Below are 17,259 nucleotides of genomic sequence, written 5' to 3' on the forward strand. Positions count from 1 at the left end.
GGGGCAGATATCCTCCGGAAACTTTTCGTTTACAAATCACAACCGATTATTAGATTCAGTTTCTGGTTGATTATTCTTCCGCGGCAAGAGAAGCCAAAAATTTCCGTCCTTACGGGCAATAGAGGAAACTATGGCTATCCAAATGGAAACAGAGACATCTCACAAAGGATGAGTAGTCTGTCCAAGAACAAGAGAGGTATATCGGTTGCCCTCTCCCCTCCCTGATGGATATCTACCTGATATCCATCAGGGCAAAGAATATCATCAAAGACAGCTCCCATCCTGCGTTTGGACTGTTCGACCTGCTGCCCTCTGGAGGGCGCTGTAGGTGCACCCTTCCTCTCCCCCTTCACCTGGTACCTTCCAGTTCCCATCTCACTCCTCCCTCCTACCTCTTCTACACTCAGTCCTGGTGCAGGGTCTCAACCTGAAACATTGACTATTCCTTTGCTTCCACAACGGCTGCTGGACCCACTGAGTTTCTCCAGCAGTTTGTTGTTTTAGCACAGCTGCCCTTCCCCCTTTCTACACAATTGGCATACCCATTCCTATTATACTGACGTCTATTAGATAAATAAGCTGCCTCTATCTGTTCCTTCCATCAGGTTTCTCACTGTGGATTTAAAAGTTCAGTTGCAGATTGCTGCTGCTCCGGTTATTTATTTTCAGTTAAGGAGCAGAATCAATTGAACATAATATGCAGAGGGAAACGGATATGATAAATATAGATTGAGGAAAGGTGGGCCCACAAGCTAACATTCTGAATTGGGGCAAGGCTAACTTTGAAGCTATTAGACAATAGTTTGCTACGGTCGATTGGAGTAGGTTCTTTGCGGGCAAAGTAACACCTGGGATGCTCAGGGCAGTGGAAACCTGTGGGTGAAATGTGTCTTAAATAGCTAGATGGAATTAGAAAGAGGGGCATAGGAAGGGGGATTTTTCTTAACCACAGACTCTGGTAATCTCCCAACAGCGGGAATTAAATTGCCTGATCTCATATTTAGCTTAAGCAGCTTACAACCCAGCGGTATGAATACCAATATCTCTCATTTTAAGTAACCCATGTATTCCCTCTCTGTCGCCATCCCTCCCCCACCCTACTTGTCCTGCTAGTTTCACTGTTCATGTCCCTTCGTTGGAGATTGACAGATTCGAGATTAGTAAGCGCGTCAGGGGTTATGGGAAGAAAGCACGAGAATGGGGTTGAGAGAGAAAGATAGATTAGCCACAATTGCATGGCGGAGTGGAAATGGGGCAAATGGCCTAATTCTGCTCCTATAATTTATAAACCACAGCCAACAGTGGACCATTGTGGGCTCCTTGGCCATCAGTACTGGCTCAGATTTGTTCTGTACCATTTCATATCTCTAGTTTCCCTCGCCCCGACTCTCAATCTGAAGGCGGGTCTTGACCCGAAAAGTCACCAAATCCTTTTCTCCAGTTGCCTGACCCGCTGAGTTACTCCAGCATTTTGTGTCTATCTTAACTGATCAATGATTCACTTGTGTCTTTTCTTCTCCTCCCAGTCATCTCATTCCTAAAAAGTGCAATGAATTGTGCAATTTCAAATCTAAAGAAAATTACGAAGTAATCTTATCAGAACAGTCAAATAATATTCCTTAGATACAAACTTAAGGGCCTGTCCCACCAGCATGTGGTTGCTTGAGCCGTACGGCCTCGCGGGGCCGGTCCCACTTCGATCGCCGGAGCCGTATGGAGTTGTGCGGATCTGGTCCCGACATCGCCCGGGGCTCCGAAAAACTGACACTGTCCAAAAATTCCGCACGGCAACGGCCTGTTGGCCCGCAGTCCACATTGAGGCCGTACGCAGCGCCTCGACGTGTGTACATACCATCTCGACGCCATACGCACCGTCTCGACGCCGTACACAGCGTCTTGACAGCGTACGCCTAGCGTGTGGCGTCGCGCTATGACGTCACCGCCCGGCGTGCCGTTGCGCGATGACGTAGCCGCCCGACGCCGTAATCCAGTCGGCCCACCTCCTGCCCAGCTGATTGGTGAGTATGATGTCGGGACCAGCCCCACACAACTCCAGACGGCTCCGCGGTTGGAAGTGTGACTGGCCCCACGAGGCCGTACGCCTCAAGCCACCACGTTTGATCGCGCTAGATGCATGCAATCACATGCTGGTGGGACAGGCCCTTTAAGCTGCAAGTTTTCACAGACAAACAAAACCTATGTGGCTAAAAGTAAAACAATTGAGCAATAGATACCTGGAGGCTGAGTGTGAAACAAAAGCATTCAGTAATCAATCTGAAGGAAGATCTTGATCTGAAATGCCCTTCTAAAGTTCTAAGTACATCAAGCATTGTTTTATGATAAACAAATCAACACAATAAACATAGATATGAGATCCCAGTATGAAGTTAGAGCTGGAAGAGACCTATGTGGTGTACATGTCTCACAGTAATTGGAAAACAGAAAGGTATACATAATTAATTTAATATATCCAGGATGTACTTGCTCATAATGCAAAGCCCACAAGATTCCCCAAGTATAAGCACAAAGGAACAGAAGATCAAAAATAACGAGGAAAGCATTTGCACACAAAGGTCCTTTAAATCCAAGGAGTTCTGTACAACAACAGGATGATAAAGTTAATTTAAGTTTTTGATATGCACGTGTACAGATCAATTTTGCATAAACTGTGATCCAATTTGAAGCAAGTTTTTGGATCTGATCAGGTGTGAGAGTCTAGAGGACCAGAGGCCATTGCCTCAGAGTAAAAGGACCTTTCGAAAGGAGATGAGAATAAATGTCTTTAGTCAGGGGGTGGCAAATCTGTGGAATTCATTGCAACAGATGGCTGTGGAGGCCAAGTCAATGGATATTTTTAAAAGCACATGTTGACAGATTCTTGCTTAGCAAGGGTGTCAGGCGTTATGGGAAGAAGGCAGGAGTTGAGAGGAAATGGAGTTGAGAGGAAAAGATAGATCAGCCATCATTGAATGGCGGCGTAGACTTAATGGGCTGACTGGCCTAATTCTGCTCCCAGAATTTATGAATTTTTAGGGCTTAACCTACTTTTAGGGAATTGGGAAGGGCAAGTGTCTTTTGGGACCAACAACCAACTCTATTAACTTTATAATTGATATGGATAAGGACAGGCTGGCCCACATTAAAGTTTTAAATTGGGGTAAAATCAACTTTGATGGTATTAAATGGGAACTTACAAAAGTAGGTCATTTGCAGGCAAGATGCTTTTAGAAAGTGTAACAGCAAGAGTTCAAGATATGCATGTCACAGCTAGAGTGAAGGGAAAGGCAGGTAGGAGTAAGGGACCCTGGATGGCAAGAGAAATTGAGGCTCTGGTCAGGAATAAAAAAACAAGCAAGACAGGTAATAGGCAGATGGGATCAAGCATCTCCCTGGAACATAGTGGTTTGATGAGCAAACTTAAGAACACCAGGAGAGCAAATAGGAGGCATGAGATAACTAGGGTAATTAGAGAGAGCATTGGGCCCCATCAGAAACCAAAGTGGTCAACTTTTGTGGAAACATTTATGTGCAAGGCCCCCAATCACTATGTGTCATTTTTAATAAGGACCAGCACTTCATATTTTGCTTGGACAGCTTACAATGTAATGGTATGGACATTAATTTCTCCAAATCAAGTCACCCTTGCATTTCTTTCCCTCCCCACCACCACCACCCCACCCCCACCCCCCACTGTCCAAGTTGTCCTACTAGTTCCACTGTTCGCATCATTGTATCTCTTAGTTATCTCATCTTCCCCAGCCAACAACAGGCCACAATGGGCTCCACCCTTCCTTGATCATCTGTTACCAGACCTGCTTTGTTCTGGCATTTTCTTACCTCCAGTTCCCTTCCCTCTACTTTCTGTCTGAAGAAGGGTCCCGACATGAAACGTCCCCCATCTCCAGAGGTGCTGCCTGACACACCGAGTTACTCCAGCACTTTGTGTCTATCTCTTATTGTTAAGATGGGGAGAAACAAGACAAGGGAACATGAAAACAGTTAATGGAGATGTCACGAAGACAGTCCATAATACAGTTATGGAGTTGCTGGATGTCCTAAGACGTATGAAATTAGATAAATCTCCCAGACCTGATTAGATAAATCCAAGACGACTGTGCAAGAGAAGAGATGGCACAGGTCCTGGCTGAGATACATGAATCATTATTGAACATGAGAGGTGGCGGAAAACTGCAAAGTGGTTAATATATTATCTCTATTTAAGTAGGGCTACAGAGGAAAAACTCAAAACTATAGACCAGTAGTCAAGTCAAGTCAAGTTTATTTGTCACATACACATACGAGATGTGCAGTGAAATGAAAGTGGCAATGCTCGCGGAACAACAAAACAACCAAACAAATTATAAACACAATCATAACACACATATTATTTTACATAATAAATAATAGTAGGAAAAACGTTCTGTACAGTTAGTCCCTGGTGAGAAAGGCGTTTACAGTCCGAATTGCCTCTGGGAAGAAACTCCTTCTCAACCTCTCCGTTCTCACTGCATGGCAACGGAGGCGTTTGCCTGACCGTAGCGGCTGGAACAGTCCGTTGCAGGGGTGGAAGAGGTCTCTCATGATTTTGTTTGCTCTGGAGTTGCACCTCCTGTTGTATAGTTCCTGCAGGGGGGTGAGTGAAGTTCCCATAGTGCGTTCGGCCGAACGCACTACTCTCTGCAGAGCCTTCTTGTCCTTGGCAGAGCAATTCCCGAACCAGATGGTAATGTTCCTGGACAAGATGCTTTCCACCGCCGCTGCGTAGAAGCACTGTAGGATCCTCGGAGACACTCTGAATTTCCTCAATTGCCTGAGGTGGTAAAGGCGCTGCCTTGCCTTACTCACCAGTGCTGAGGCGTGTGATGACCATGTCATATCCTCAGAGATGTGGACTCCCAGATATTTAAAACAGTTCACCCTATCCACAGGATCCCCATTTATACTCAATGGAGTGTACGTCCTCGGATGATGTGCCCTCCTAAAGTCCATGATCAGCTCCTTCGTTTTTTTGATGTTCAAGAGGATGCTGTTCTCCTGGCACCAGAGTGCTAGATCAGCCACCTCCTCCCGGTAGGCCCTCTCATCATTGTCTGAGATCAGGCCCACCACCACAGTGTCATCAGCAAACTTAATTATTGAATTGGAGCTGAACCTAGCCACACAGTCATGTGTGTACAGGGAGTACAATAGGGGGCTGAGGACGCAACCCTGGGGCGATCCTGTGCTCAGGGTGAGGGACTTTGATGTATTCCCTCCCATCTTGACTACCTGGGGCCTGGCGGTGAGAAAGTCCAGGACCCAGGCACAGAGGGAGGTGTTGAGCCCCAATTCCAGTAGCTTCCCGGCCAGTCTGGTGGGGACTATCGTGTTGAAGGCTGAACTGTAGTCTATGAACAGCATCCTCACGTAGCCCCCCTTCTGGCTGTCCAGATGGGAGAGAGCGGTGTGCAAGACCTGGGAGACCGCATCGTCCGTGGACCTGTTCGGACGGTATGCAAACTGCAACGGGTCAGTAAGCCAAGTATCTCCATTAGGAAAGTTACCAGAAAGGATTCTGAGTAATAAGAGATCTCCAGAGATGCCACCAGTTCTTCTGTTACTCCGGCATTTTGTGTCTACCTTTATAATATAAAAATGCATTTGGACAGACAGGGGTTGATTAGGGATAATCAGCATGGCTTGGTATGTGGGAGGTCATGGCTCACAAATTGAATTGAGTGTTTTGAAGTAACCAAGATTGATGCAGGCAGGATCGTGGATGTAGCCTACATGGACAAGCACAGCCTTTGATTAGCTTCTGTATTGTTGGCTAATCTGGAAGGTTAGATTGCATGGGATTCAGGAAGATTTAGCTAAATGGATACAGAATTGGCTTCAAGTTAGGAAGCAGAGGGTATTGGTGGAAGGTTGTTGTTTGGAATGGAATCCTCTGATTAGCAGTGTGCTCCAGGTATCAGTGATGGGCCCATTGTCCTTTGCCATCTACATCAATAATTTGGAAGAGGATGTATAAGGCATGCTTCAGATGACTAAAATAGGTGGCATCGTATATAGTGAGGCTGGTTATCAAGAATTACAACAGGATCTTGATCAGCTGGACAAGTGGGCCAAGGAATGGTTCAGGAAGATAACTCGGTTAAGTGTGAGACTTTTGGGAAGTCGTAGGCAGGTCTTTTATAGTGATGTCAGAGCGTTGGGGAGTATTGATGATCAAAGGAATCCAACAAGTTCCAGTAAAATGTTCCAGTAAAGAGAAAAAATCACATGTGGTTAAAGTGCAGATTTTAATAAAGGCCATTTTTATACATTTTGATTTCACCATGTAGAAATTATAGCTGTGCTTATACATAGTCCCCCCCATTTCAGGGCACCATAATGTTTGGGACACATGGCTTCACAGGGTTTGTAACTGGTCAGGTTTGCCTCCTTAATGCAGGTATAAGAGAGTTCTCAGCACCTAGTCTTTCCTCCAGTCATTTCATCACCTTTGGAAACTTTTATTGCTGTTTAACAACACGAGGACCAAAGTTGTGCCAATGAGAGTCAAAGAAGCCATTTTGAGACTGAGAAACAAGAATAAAACTGTTAGACATCAGCCAAACCTTAGGTTTACCAAAATCAACTGTTTGGAACATCATTAAGAAGAAAGGAAGCACTAGTGAGCTTACTAATCGCAAAGGGACTGCCAAGCCAAGGAAGACCTCCACAGCAGATGGCAGAATTCTCTCTATAATAGAAAAAAAAATCCAAACAGCTGTCTGGCAGATCAGAAACATTCTTCAGGAGTCAGATGTGGATTTGTCAATGACCACAGTCCGCAGAAGCCTTCATGAACAGAAATACAGAGGCTACACTGCAAGATGCAAATCACTGGTTAGACACAAAAATAGGATGGCCAGGTTACAGTTTGCCAAGAAGTACTTAAAAGAGCAACCTCAGTTCGGGAAAAAGGTCTTGTGAACAGAAGATTAACTTCGATCAGAATGATGGCAAGAGCAAAGTATGGAGGAGAGAAGGAACTGCCCAAGATCCAAAGCATACCACCTCTTCTGTGAAACATGGGGGAGGGGGTGTTATGGCTTGGGCATGTATGGCTGCTGAAGGTACTGGCTCACATATCTTCATTGATGATACAACTGCTGATGGTAGTGGCATAATGAATTCTGAAGTGTATAGACACATCCTATCTGCTCATCTTCAAACAAATGCCTCAAAACGCATTAGCTGTTGGTTCATTCCACAGCAAGACAATGATCCCAAACATACTGCTAAAGCAACAAAGTAGTTTTTCAAAGCTAAAAAATGGTCAGTTCTTGAGTGGCCAAGTCAATCACCCGATCTGAACCCGATTGGGAATGCCTTTTATATGCTGAAGAGAAAACTGAAGGGGACTAGTCCCCAAAACAAGCATAGGCTAAAGATGGCTGCAATACAGGCCTGGCAGAACATCACCAGAGAAGACACCCAGCAACTGGTGATGTCCATGAATCACAGACTTCAGTCATTGCATGCAAAGGATATGCAACAAAATACTAAACATGACTACTTTCATTTACATGACATTGCTGTGTCCCAAGCATTATGGTGCCCTGAAATGTGGGGGGACAATGTATAAATGCAGCTGTAATTTCTACATGGTGAAACCAAAATGTATAAAAATGACCTTTATTAAAATCTGACAATGTAGACTTTAACCACATGTCATTTTTTTTTCTATTACAAATCTCAAATTGTGGAGTGCAGAAGCAAATAAATAAATGATGGGTCTTTGTCCCAAACATTATGGAGGGCATTGTAGATGGAATAGGGAAGGTGGTTTTTGGCACATTGCCCTTCATCCGTCAAAGAACCCAGTATAGAGTTTAGGACATTGTGTTGCAGTTGTGTACTATCTAGCTGACTATAACATTACACATTCTCGGTTTCGGTTTAGTTGCCCCTTTAATGAGAATAGTCAATAATGCTTTAGTTGTCACATATGCAACTACACAGTGAAATTCATTTTGCATATAATACACATATGGGCGCCGCCATTTTTGGTGCCATTATTGAAAGTTCAAAGTCCAGTCGGCAATCTCTGTGTCCCAGGGGGGTGCCTCCTGCAGCTGACCTTAGAGGCTCAGAAGCCATTAACCACGTTCACCCGCCTACCGGCCCATGCTCCTCGCGCCCGGCATCTCCAGTTCCCTCCTGGTCCAAAATCAAAGTCGAAAGGCTTTAACCCCAGAAAGTTTTGAGATTTCTCAGGGAAGGATTCGCCTTTACAAGGTCAGTAGAGGGTCTTCTGTGTTATACAGTCTAAACTCAATTCTGTTAAGATTGTATAGGCCTGAAGCCTATCCAATAATACACCTTTTCAGGGTAAACTTCCGTTTCCCTGCATACTTTTCAGCTCTACCCTAGTGAGTGGCAGATACCCCTCACCATGGTTGCTGTGCTCTCTTCATGCTCAGTACCGTCCCCAGCGTGTGATGATATCTGTGCAAAGGGACAGAGCAAAGTCTAGGATAAGCTGACTGTTAGTCTTCTGTCTGAGGCCAAGAATCTTCTTGGTGGATTTATAGCAAGTGCTTTCTCAGAAAGCACCTTGATCTCATCTTCAGTCATCGTCTGTCTTGTCATGGACAGCAAAGCAACAATGGGCTAGAGGTGGTTTGAGCATGCAAATGTTATTACATTATGAGAGCTGCTGTCGATATTCAAGTCGGGGTTCTACAAACAGGTGGGGGCAGATATCCTCTGGAAACTTTTCGTTTACAAATCACAACCGATTATTAGATTCAGTTTCTGGTTGATTATTCCTCCGCGGCAAGAGAAGCCAAAAATTTCCGTCCTTACGGGCAATAGAGGAAACTATGGCTATCCAAGTGGAAACAGAGACATCTCACAAAGGATGAGCAGTCTGCCCAAGAAGAGAGGTATATTTCTAATATTTTCTCAAGGTTGAAGAAAAGTGGGACAATAAATGATTGGTTATTCACCCACTATTGACTAACGTTATGCAAGGTGTCTTTTATATGAACACTCTAAAGCCTAAACTCATAATAGTGTGGAATATGTATGTAAAAAATAGTATGCAGATATTCATCTACTATATTCCTAAAGTGGAGCAGTATCTTTTAAGTTAATTATGCTGTTAGCAACTGATTTCAGCAGAAAGAACACAGACTTTACTCAATCTCCGGCTGCATCACTGGGTCATATATGACATGAGGGTAGCATGTTATGGGAATGATCTCATAAAGCTAAACGGGCACAGCTTAGTACAATTTGGAGTTGACAGCATACCTACCAGATCGGAAATTGGGGGTGTTTATTAAATATACAGGTACACTGAGCTTACTAGTACCTATGAGATGAAGGATAGTTTTCTCCGTTGTTATTCAATAGTTTCACAAGAAATTGCTGGTGCAGACTATCTCAACATGAATAGTGTGTAAGTGGCTAATAGCGGGAGTGAATTCAAATAAATTCAAGTCTCACTACCGGGGGGGGGGGGGGGGCTGGTTCATTAGCAGCCAATAGAATGGATTGTATGGGAAGTTTGTGAAGAAACACAGGTGAGCTACACACAGAAGTAGCAGTGGTTTGTGGTTCTTTCCGTTTGGGCTTACATCTGCAGTTCCTTCTTGAACACTATAGGCAATAACTTGACGTACCTTTGTGTCATTAATTCCACCTGCTACTGTCAGATATTTTACAATATTACTCACGTTGGCACTTCATATTGATGGGATCGCTCGCACTTTTGTTAAGCAGCACAATGCCACTAAAAGTACAACTGGGAAACTCTCAGCCCTTAGTGCACTATGGTTGGAGTGTGTGTGGAATGTTCCAAGGTACACATACATACATCCAGCTGGAATCTAGATTTCATTTGCCAGAACCGACTGAGTGAAACTCTACGATTATTCAGTATGCAATAATTTGAATTTGTGGTGACAATGCCTATAAATCCTTAAAGACATTCAGCCTCACTTGATCAGGAATCATGTTCAGGAATCCCCAGGGAAGTTTCGGCAAAGGAAACGCGTTGAAGACCAACCTGTGGTCTGCAATGCAGAGTTCCACAAATGTCTCCACATCCTGATATCTGGCCTAGGAGTAAACGTGCTAGAGAAGGCAATCGGATGGCTCTAGACTTACTCTCAGTGGCGTGGGTGGAGGGGGGGGAAAGAGTTTGAAGCTCTCAATGAATCCTGCTGCTTGTTCTCCAACCAAGATAAACAAATTGAGACTGGTGCAAGGTTTATTCAGGAGAATGCAGCACCTTGCACAAGATCGCAGAGGTAGAGCCCTTTAACTGGTAGGCATAGCTCCCTGACACAGGGAGCGGAGCTGGATGACTCCAAGACAATTTAAGTATGCTACTATTATTTTGCTCACTGGCAGTGTCAGTTACCACTCTACATCATGGTAGCTCTCTGCTTATCAAAACAGCACACTCCCGTCTCGATGCCGATCCCCACCACATCACGTTTCAATATATTGCTGATCACTAAAAATCTTGTCTTTCTGCAGCTCACTATCTCTCTGTATAATGATATTTACCAATGCCTTTTCTGTTGTTGTATTAAGAGGCAGGATTGTGGAAAGAACGGAGCTGTTCCATCTTGTCATGAAAATGGGCGACACTCTGTACTAGGCTAAACATCTCTGGTCACACTGACCTACAAAGTCAACAACTTGAACACCTGCATGTCTTGTTTTTAAGTGAAAGAGCCATTTTACCAAGGGAAAAATGACAGAATGCTGGATCACAATAGTTAACCGTGAGAACAAGTGTACGTTACTAATCCCACATTTTGTTCATCATAAATAGTACAAAAAAGCTGCATGCTTTGTGTCTGTAGAACAGATTCTTGCTTACCTGTTCTTGTCTGACAAGGTATTGCAAATAAAGAAGAAGTTTACTGTCACTCACATGCCATGTCAATTATTTATTGCTACACTTAAAATTATGATTGATCCACACCAGCTTGGCTTTGTGAAATGAAAATCACATTTTATTTATCTGACATGGCTCTTTGAGAATAGAAAAAGGAGGAAAAAAACGTGAAGGCGTGTTCTTAGATTTTAAGAAGGCATTAGATAATTCCCACATATAAAGGTCGGTCAACAAGATTAGAAATAATGATCAGGTACAGAGATTGGAATGGAAAGGTTTGTTGGGACACAAAAATACTGGAGTAACTCAGCAGGACAGGCAGCATCTCTGGAGAGAATAGGTGACGTTTCGGTTCGAGGCCCTTCTTCAGACTTAGAGTAGGAGGGATATGGACCAAATGGAACTTGTTTAGATGGGAGGGAATTTTGGTCGGTGCAGATGAGTTGGGCCGACCGACCTGTACGACTCCATGACTATGACTCCAAATTGGAGGCAAGATTCTGGTCTTCAGGCAAGAAACTGGTCATCAGACAGAAATCTTGAAAAGAAATAACACATTGTTCTCAGAATGACAGGCTGTGACTAGAGGGGTAACGCAGCAATTGGTATCCAACTTTTTACAATCTACATCAATAACTTGATCAAGGGGGCAAAATGTTACACTTTCATGTTTGCTAACAATATTAAAATGAGGTGGGTTGTGAGTTCAAAGTATGTAAAGATGCTTCAAGGCGACATAAACATGGTAAGTAGGCAGAACAGTGTGGGAAAATGAGAGGGTATCCACTTTAAGTCACATAACAGAAGAGCACAGTATTTGTTTTTGGTGGAGATCAGCGATTGAGAGCATTCAAAAGAGTCCGCAGTGAATGCAAATAGATAAACAATTAGGTGGGCAAATTAAATGGTTAATTTTATTAAAAGAGGATTTGTATACAGGAATAAACCTGTGACACTGCAGTAGAGCTACTGCCTTACAGTAGCCAGATACCCAGATTCGATCCTGACTATGGGTGCTGTCTGTACGGATTTTGCACTTTCTCCCCGTGACCTGCGTGGGTTTTCTCCGATATCTTCAGTTTTCTCCCACACTCCAAAGACATACAGGTTTGTAGGTTAATTGGCTTGACATGAAAGTAAAATTGGCCCTAGTGTATATAGGATGGTGTAAGTGTGTGGGGATCACACGTCGGTGCAGACTCAGTGGGACGAAGGATCTGTTTCCGCGCTGTATCTCTAAACTACATTTTATTACGTTTGCATTGGAGCTTGATTTGACCACAACTGGAGAATTTTGTACAGTTTTGATCTCAGAGGACAGAGGATTTACTTGCCACAAAAGGGAATACAACCGAGAGTTTTTGGAGCGATAGGGTGCATTCAACTGCATTCTCTGGAGTTTTGAAAATTTAAAGGAGAACTCTTTGCAATGTTAAAATTCTTTAAAAGGTCCTGACAAATGAGACACGGGGAAACATAGTTATTCTGAACAGATGAGTAGAACCAGGGATCAGAGTTTCAGCCGCTACGGTCAGGCAAACGCCTCCGTTGCCATGCAGTGAGAACGGAGAGGTTGAGAAGGAGTTTCTTCCCAGAGGCAATTCGGACTGTAAACGCCTTTCTCACCAGGGACTAACTGTACAGAACGTTTTTCCTTCTATTATTTATTATGTAAAATAATATGTGTGTTATGATTGTGTTTATAATTTGTTTGGTTGTTTTGTTGTTCCGCGAGCATTGCCACTTTCATTTCACTGCACATCTCGTATGTGTATGTGACAAATAAACTTGACTTGACTTGACTTGACTTGAATAAGTAGGAGGCAGCTGATACCAATGCAAATAATTTCATTCACTCAAGAGAATGGTGAACGTCTGGAATTGTTTACTCCAAGGAGTCATGGAGACTCTCATAATATACATTCAAAGCTCAGATGGATAGATTTCTAGACTATATAGCAATCAGGAAATAACATTGACACAAGAGACAATAGTTACTGGCCTCTGGAGTCAAAACAAACTGCAGGAGGAACACAAGTGAACTCAACTGGAGCTATGCCGTTTGCTCCTTTTATGAAAACAGAGAATGTCTGGGCTCAAGGGGTAGAGCGATCTTCTCCTGCTCCCATTTCTAACATCCATGCCGTGGTTTTTATAAACACCAAGGCATGGTTTTACCCGGAGCAAGCATTGGCATGTTGATAGGAAAGCAGGACAGTGCAAGTAAAGTCATGGAGCTTTATGTCATTTCAAGTGTAACAGAGAATCAAACTGGAGTCTGGAGTGTCGAGGCAACAAAATGCCGCATGCGAAGTTCAGCAGATGGGCTGAAATAGTATAAATCTAACAATTTTAGATTGGTGGAAAAGCATAAACAGCAAATAGTTTTATCCCACCTTGCTAAAGGAGAAAGTCACTGTCCAGATAATTGAAGATTGCTATTTCAGTCAATAGACAATAGGTGCAGGAGTAGGCCATTCGGGCCCTTTGAGCAAGCACCGCAATTCAATGTAATCATGGCTGATCATCCACAATCAGTACCCCATTCCTGCCTTCTCTCCATATCCCTTAAGTCCGCTATCCCTAAGAGCTCTATCTATCTCTCTTGAAAGCATCCAGAGAACTAGCCTCCACCGCCCTCCGAGGCTGAAAATTCCACATCGGTAACATGTTTCCTGCGTCTAGCTTGTCCAATCCCTTAATAATTTTATGTTTCTATAAGATTCCCTCTCATCCTTCAAGATCCCCTCTCATCCTTCAAGATCCCCTCTCATCCTTCTAAATTCCAGTGAATACAAGCCCAGTCATTCCATTCTTTCATCATATGACAGTCCCGCCATCTCGGTAATTAACCTCCTGAACTTACGCCACACTCTCTCAATAGCAAGAATATCCTTCCTCAAATTAGAAGACCAAAACTGCACACAATACTCCAGGTGTGGTCTCACCAGGGTCCTGTACAACTACAGAAGAACCTCTTTGCTCCTATACTCAAATCCTCTCGTTATTGCCTGCTGTACCTCCTCAGGAGGAGGAGGAGCCATCTTGGGGAATGGCTGCTAACCAGCTAACTCACTTTGTTTTGTAGTTCTAGTGAGTCCTGTGTTTTGTTTGTGGGAGAAATAGACTTTTTAATGTGGGGGGAAGGGGGTAACCATATTTCTAGGTCCCTACCTGGTCGGTGACGCAGTTTTTTCTCCGGGCTGCCCCGTCGACCCGTCCTCGTGGCCTACCAGCGGGCGTTTCCTGGCAGGGACCGCCCAGCTCCTCGGCTTCGGTGGCGGCCCAGCGCTGGAACGCTATCGCGGAGTGGAGCGGGCGATGCTTTGCCTGGGTTGCCGCGCTGGATCGACGCGCTGAAGCTCCGGTGAGCTGTGACCGCCGAGTTCAACACCTCCCTGCTGCGGATCTGCGGAGTGGGCGGCGCCGACTTCAACATCGGGAGCCTGGGAGCTCCAAACCGGCGCAGCCTTGTCGGCTTCGGAAGCCGCGGTCTCCGGTAAGGAAGCGGCCGTTCCAGGTGGCCCAGCCGCTGAGAGGACTCTCCCGATGCCGGGGCAACAGCACTCGGCGAGAACGTCCAGGAACATCGGACCTCCGTAGAGGCAATAGCGGAGGCCTCAATAGGCCTGACTTTGGGAGAACTAGCGATGGGGACTGGACATTGTGCCTTCCCCCACAGTGGTAACCATTGTGGGGGGATGATTTTTGTGTGTAAGTGATTATTTTAGTTTGTGTCCAAGATGGCTGTCGGAAGGAAGAGTGTACGCTAACGCGGTTTAGCTGCCGCTGCTCTCTCTTCACATTGTGTTTTTGATTTTTTTTGTCTTTGGATCGAATTCTGTCTTTAATTTGTGCATTGGTGATGTCTTTATTATTTATTTTACTCCGATTATATGTTTTTTACTCTTGTTAAATTCTGTAAGGTGTCCTTGAGACTTTTGAAAGGCGCCCATAAATAAAATTTATTATTATTATTATTACCAACATGCTTACTTTCAGTGACTGATGTACAAGGACACCCAGGTCTCGTTGCACTTCCCCTTTTCCTAATCAGACACCATTCAGATAATAATCTGCCTTCTTGTTCTTGCCACCAAAGTGGATAACCTCACATTTATCCACATATACTGCATCTCCCCACTCTCCCAACCTAACCAACTCACCCTGCGTCTCCATAGCATCCTCTTCACAGTTCACACTGTCACCCAGCTTTGTGTCATCCGCAAACTTGCTAGTGTTGCACCTAATTCCCTCTTCCAAATCACTAATATATATGGTAAACAGTTGCGGCCCCAACACCGTGCCTTGCGGCACCCCACTCGCCACTGCCTGCCATTCTGAAAAGGACCCGTTCACTTCTACTCTTTGCTTCCGATCTGCCAACCAATTTTCTATCCATGTCAACACACTACCCCCAATACCATGTGCTCTAATTTTAGTCACCAGTCTCCCGTGCGGGACCTTATCAAAGACTTTCTGAAAGTCTAGATACACTACATCCACTGGCACCCCTTCATCCATTTTACTTGTCACATCTTCAAAATATTCCACAAGATTAGTCAAGCATAATTTCCCTTTCATAAATCCATGCTGACTTGGAAGAATCCTTTTACTGCTATCCAAATGCCCCATTATTACCTTCTTTAATAATTGGCTGTGCCACAGTGGCATCTTTCCCACCACCAAAGTCAGGCTAACTGTTCTGTAATTCCCTGTTTTCTCTCTCGCTCCTTTCTTGAAAAGTGGGATAATATTAGCTATCCTCCAAGCCACAGGAACTGATCCTGAATCTATTGAACATTGGAAAATGATCACCAATGCATCCACTATTTCTGGAGCCACCTCCCTGAGGACCCTGGGATGCATACCATCAGGCCAAGGGGATTTATCATCCTTCAGTCCCATTAGCCTACCCAATACTATTTCTCGCCTAATGAAAATTTCTTACAGTTCCTCTACCCCCTTAGATCCTCTGTCCTCCAGTACATCTGGGAGATTGTTTGTGTCTTCCTTAGTGAAGACAGATCCGAAGTACCTATTCAACTCTTCTGCCATTTTCTTGTTGCCCATAATAATTTCACCCGTGTCTGCCTTCAATGGACCCACATTTGAATTTGCTACTCTTTTTCCCTTAACATATCTAAAGAAGCTGTTACATATTCCTGGCAGGATCCCCTCGTACTTCATCTTTTCAGCCCATATTGTCCGTTTTGTTTCCTTCTGTTGTCCTATGAAAGTTTCCCAATCCTGTGGCTTCTGGCTACTCTTTGCTGTGTTATACATCTTTTCTTTTAGTTTTATTCTATCCCTAACTTCTCTTGTCAGCCACGGTTGCCTCCTACTCCCCTTAGAATTTTTCTTCCTTTTTGGAATGAAATGATCCTGCGTCTCCTGGATTATGCCCAGAAATTCCTGCCATTGCTGTTACACCGTCATTCCTGCTTGGATCCCTTTCCAGTCTACTTTGGTCAGCTCCCCTCTCATGCCTTCATAATCCCCTTTGTTCAACTGCATCACTGCCACTTCCAATTTAACGTTCTCCTTCTCAAATTGCAGATTAAAACTAATCATATTATGATCACTACCTCCAAGCGGTTCCTTTACCTCGAGTTCTCTTATCATATCTGGTTCATTGGACAACACTAAATCCAGAATTGCCTTTTCTCTGGTCGGCTCCATTACAAGCTGCTCTAAGAATCCATCTCGGAGGCATTCTACAAACTCTCTTTCTTGGGGTCCTGAACCAACCTGATTTTCCCAGTCTACCTGCATATTGAAATCCCCCATCACCACAGTGGCATTACTTTTGTTACTTGCCAGTTTTAACTCCTGCTGAAACTTATACCCTACATCCGGGCTACTATTTGGGGGTTTGTAAATAACACCAATTAGTGTCTTCTTGCCTTTACAATTCCTCAACTCAATCCACAATGACTCTATCTCGTCAGTCCCTATGTCTTCCCTCGCAAAGGATTGAATTCCATTCCTCACCAGCAGAGTTACCCCCCCCTCCTCTGCCCACCTGCCTGCCCCTTATATAGGATGTATAACCCTGAATATTAAGTTCCCAGGCACGATCCTCCTGCAACCACGTCTCAGTAATCCCCACAATGTCATATCTACCAACCTCTAACTGAGCCTCAACCTCATCTACTTTACTTCTTATACTTTGTGCATTCATATACAATACTTTTAATTCCCTACGCATCTCACCTTTCACATCGATCCCGATTACACTTGGCCATACTCTCCTATCCCTTTGTGAGCTTCTTTTCCCGTTAATTCTGGGGTCATTAACCATCCCTTTACTCTTTCCCTTTAACTCCATCCTCAACTATCATATTTGACACCCCACCCGCCTTATTCAG

General features: G+C 44.2%; 1 protein-coding gene across 2 annotated transcripts in view; it reads right to left on the reverse strand.

The window, feature by feature from the left end:
* The window catches only part of LOC129702890 (NXPE family member 3-like), a 54,754-nt gene that overhangs the window by 31,315 nt on the left and 6,180 nt on the right, over nt 1-17,259 (reverse strand). Inside the window, exon 2 of one of the 2 annotated variants that reach the window (XM_055644965.1) lies at nt 8,425-8,478. The exons of the other annotated variant lie outside the window; for it this stretch is intronic. The gene's annotated coding sequence lies outside the window, so the exon portion shown is untranslated. The remainder of the gene's footprint in view (nt 1-8,424; nt 8,479-17,259) is intronic. 2 annotated transcript variants of the gene reach the window in all.

The sequence above is a fragment of the Leucoraja erinacea genome, chromosome 13 (assembly GCF_028641065.1).
Source record: "Leucoraja erinacea ecotype New England chromosome 13, Leri_hhj_1, whole genome shotgun sequence".
Classification (NCBI taxonomy): Eukaryota; Metazoa; Chordata; class Chondrichthyes; order Rajiformes; family Rajidae; genus Leucoraja; species Leucoraja erinaceus.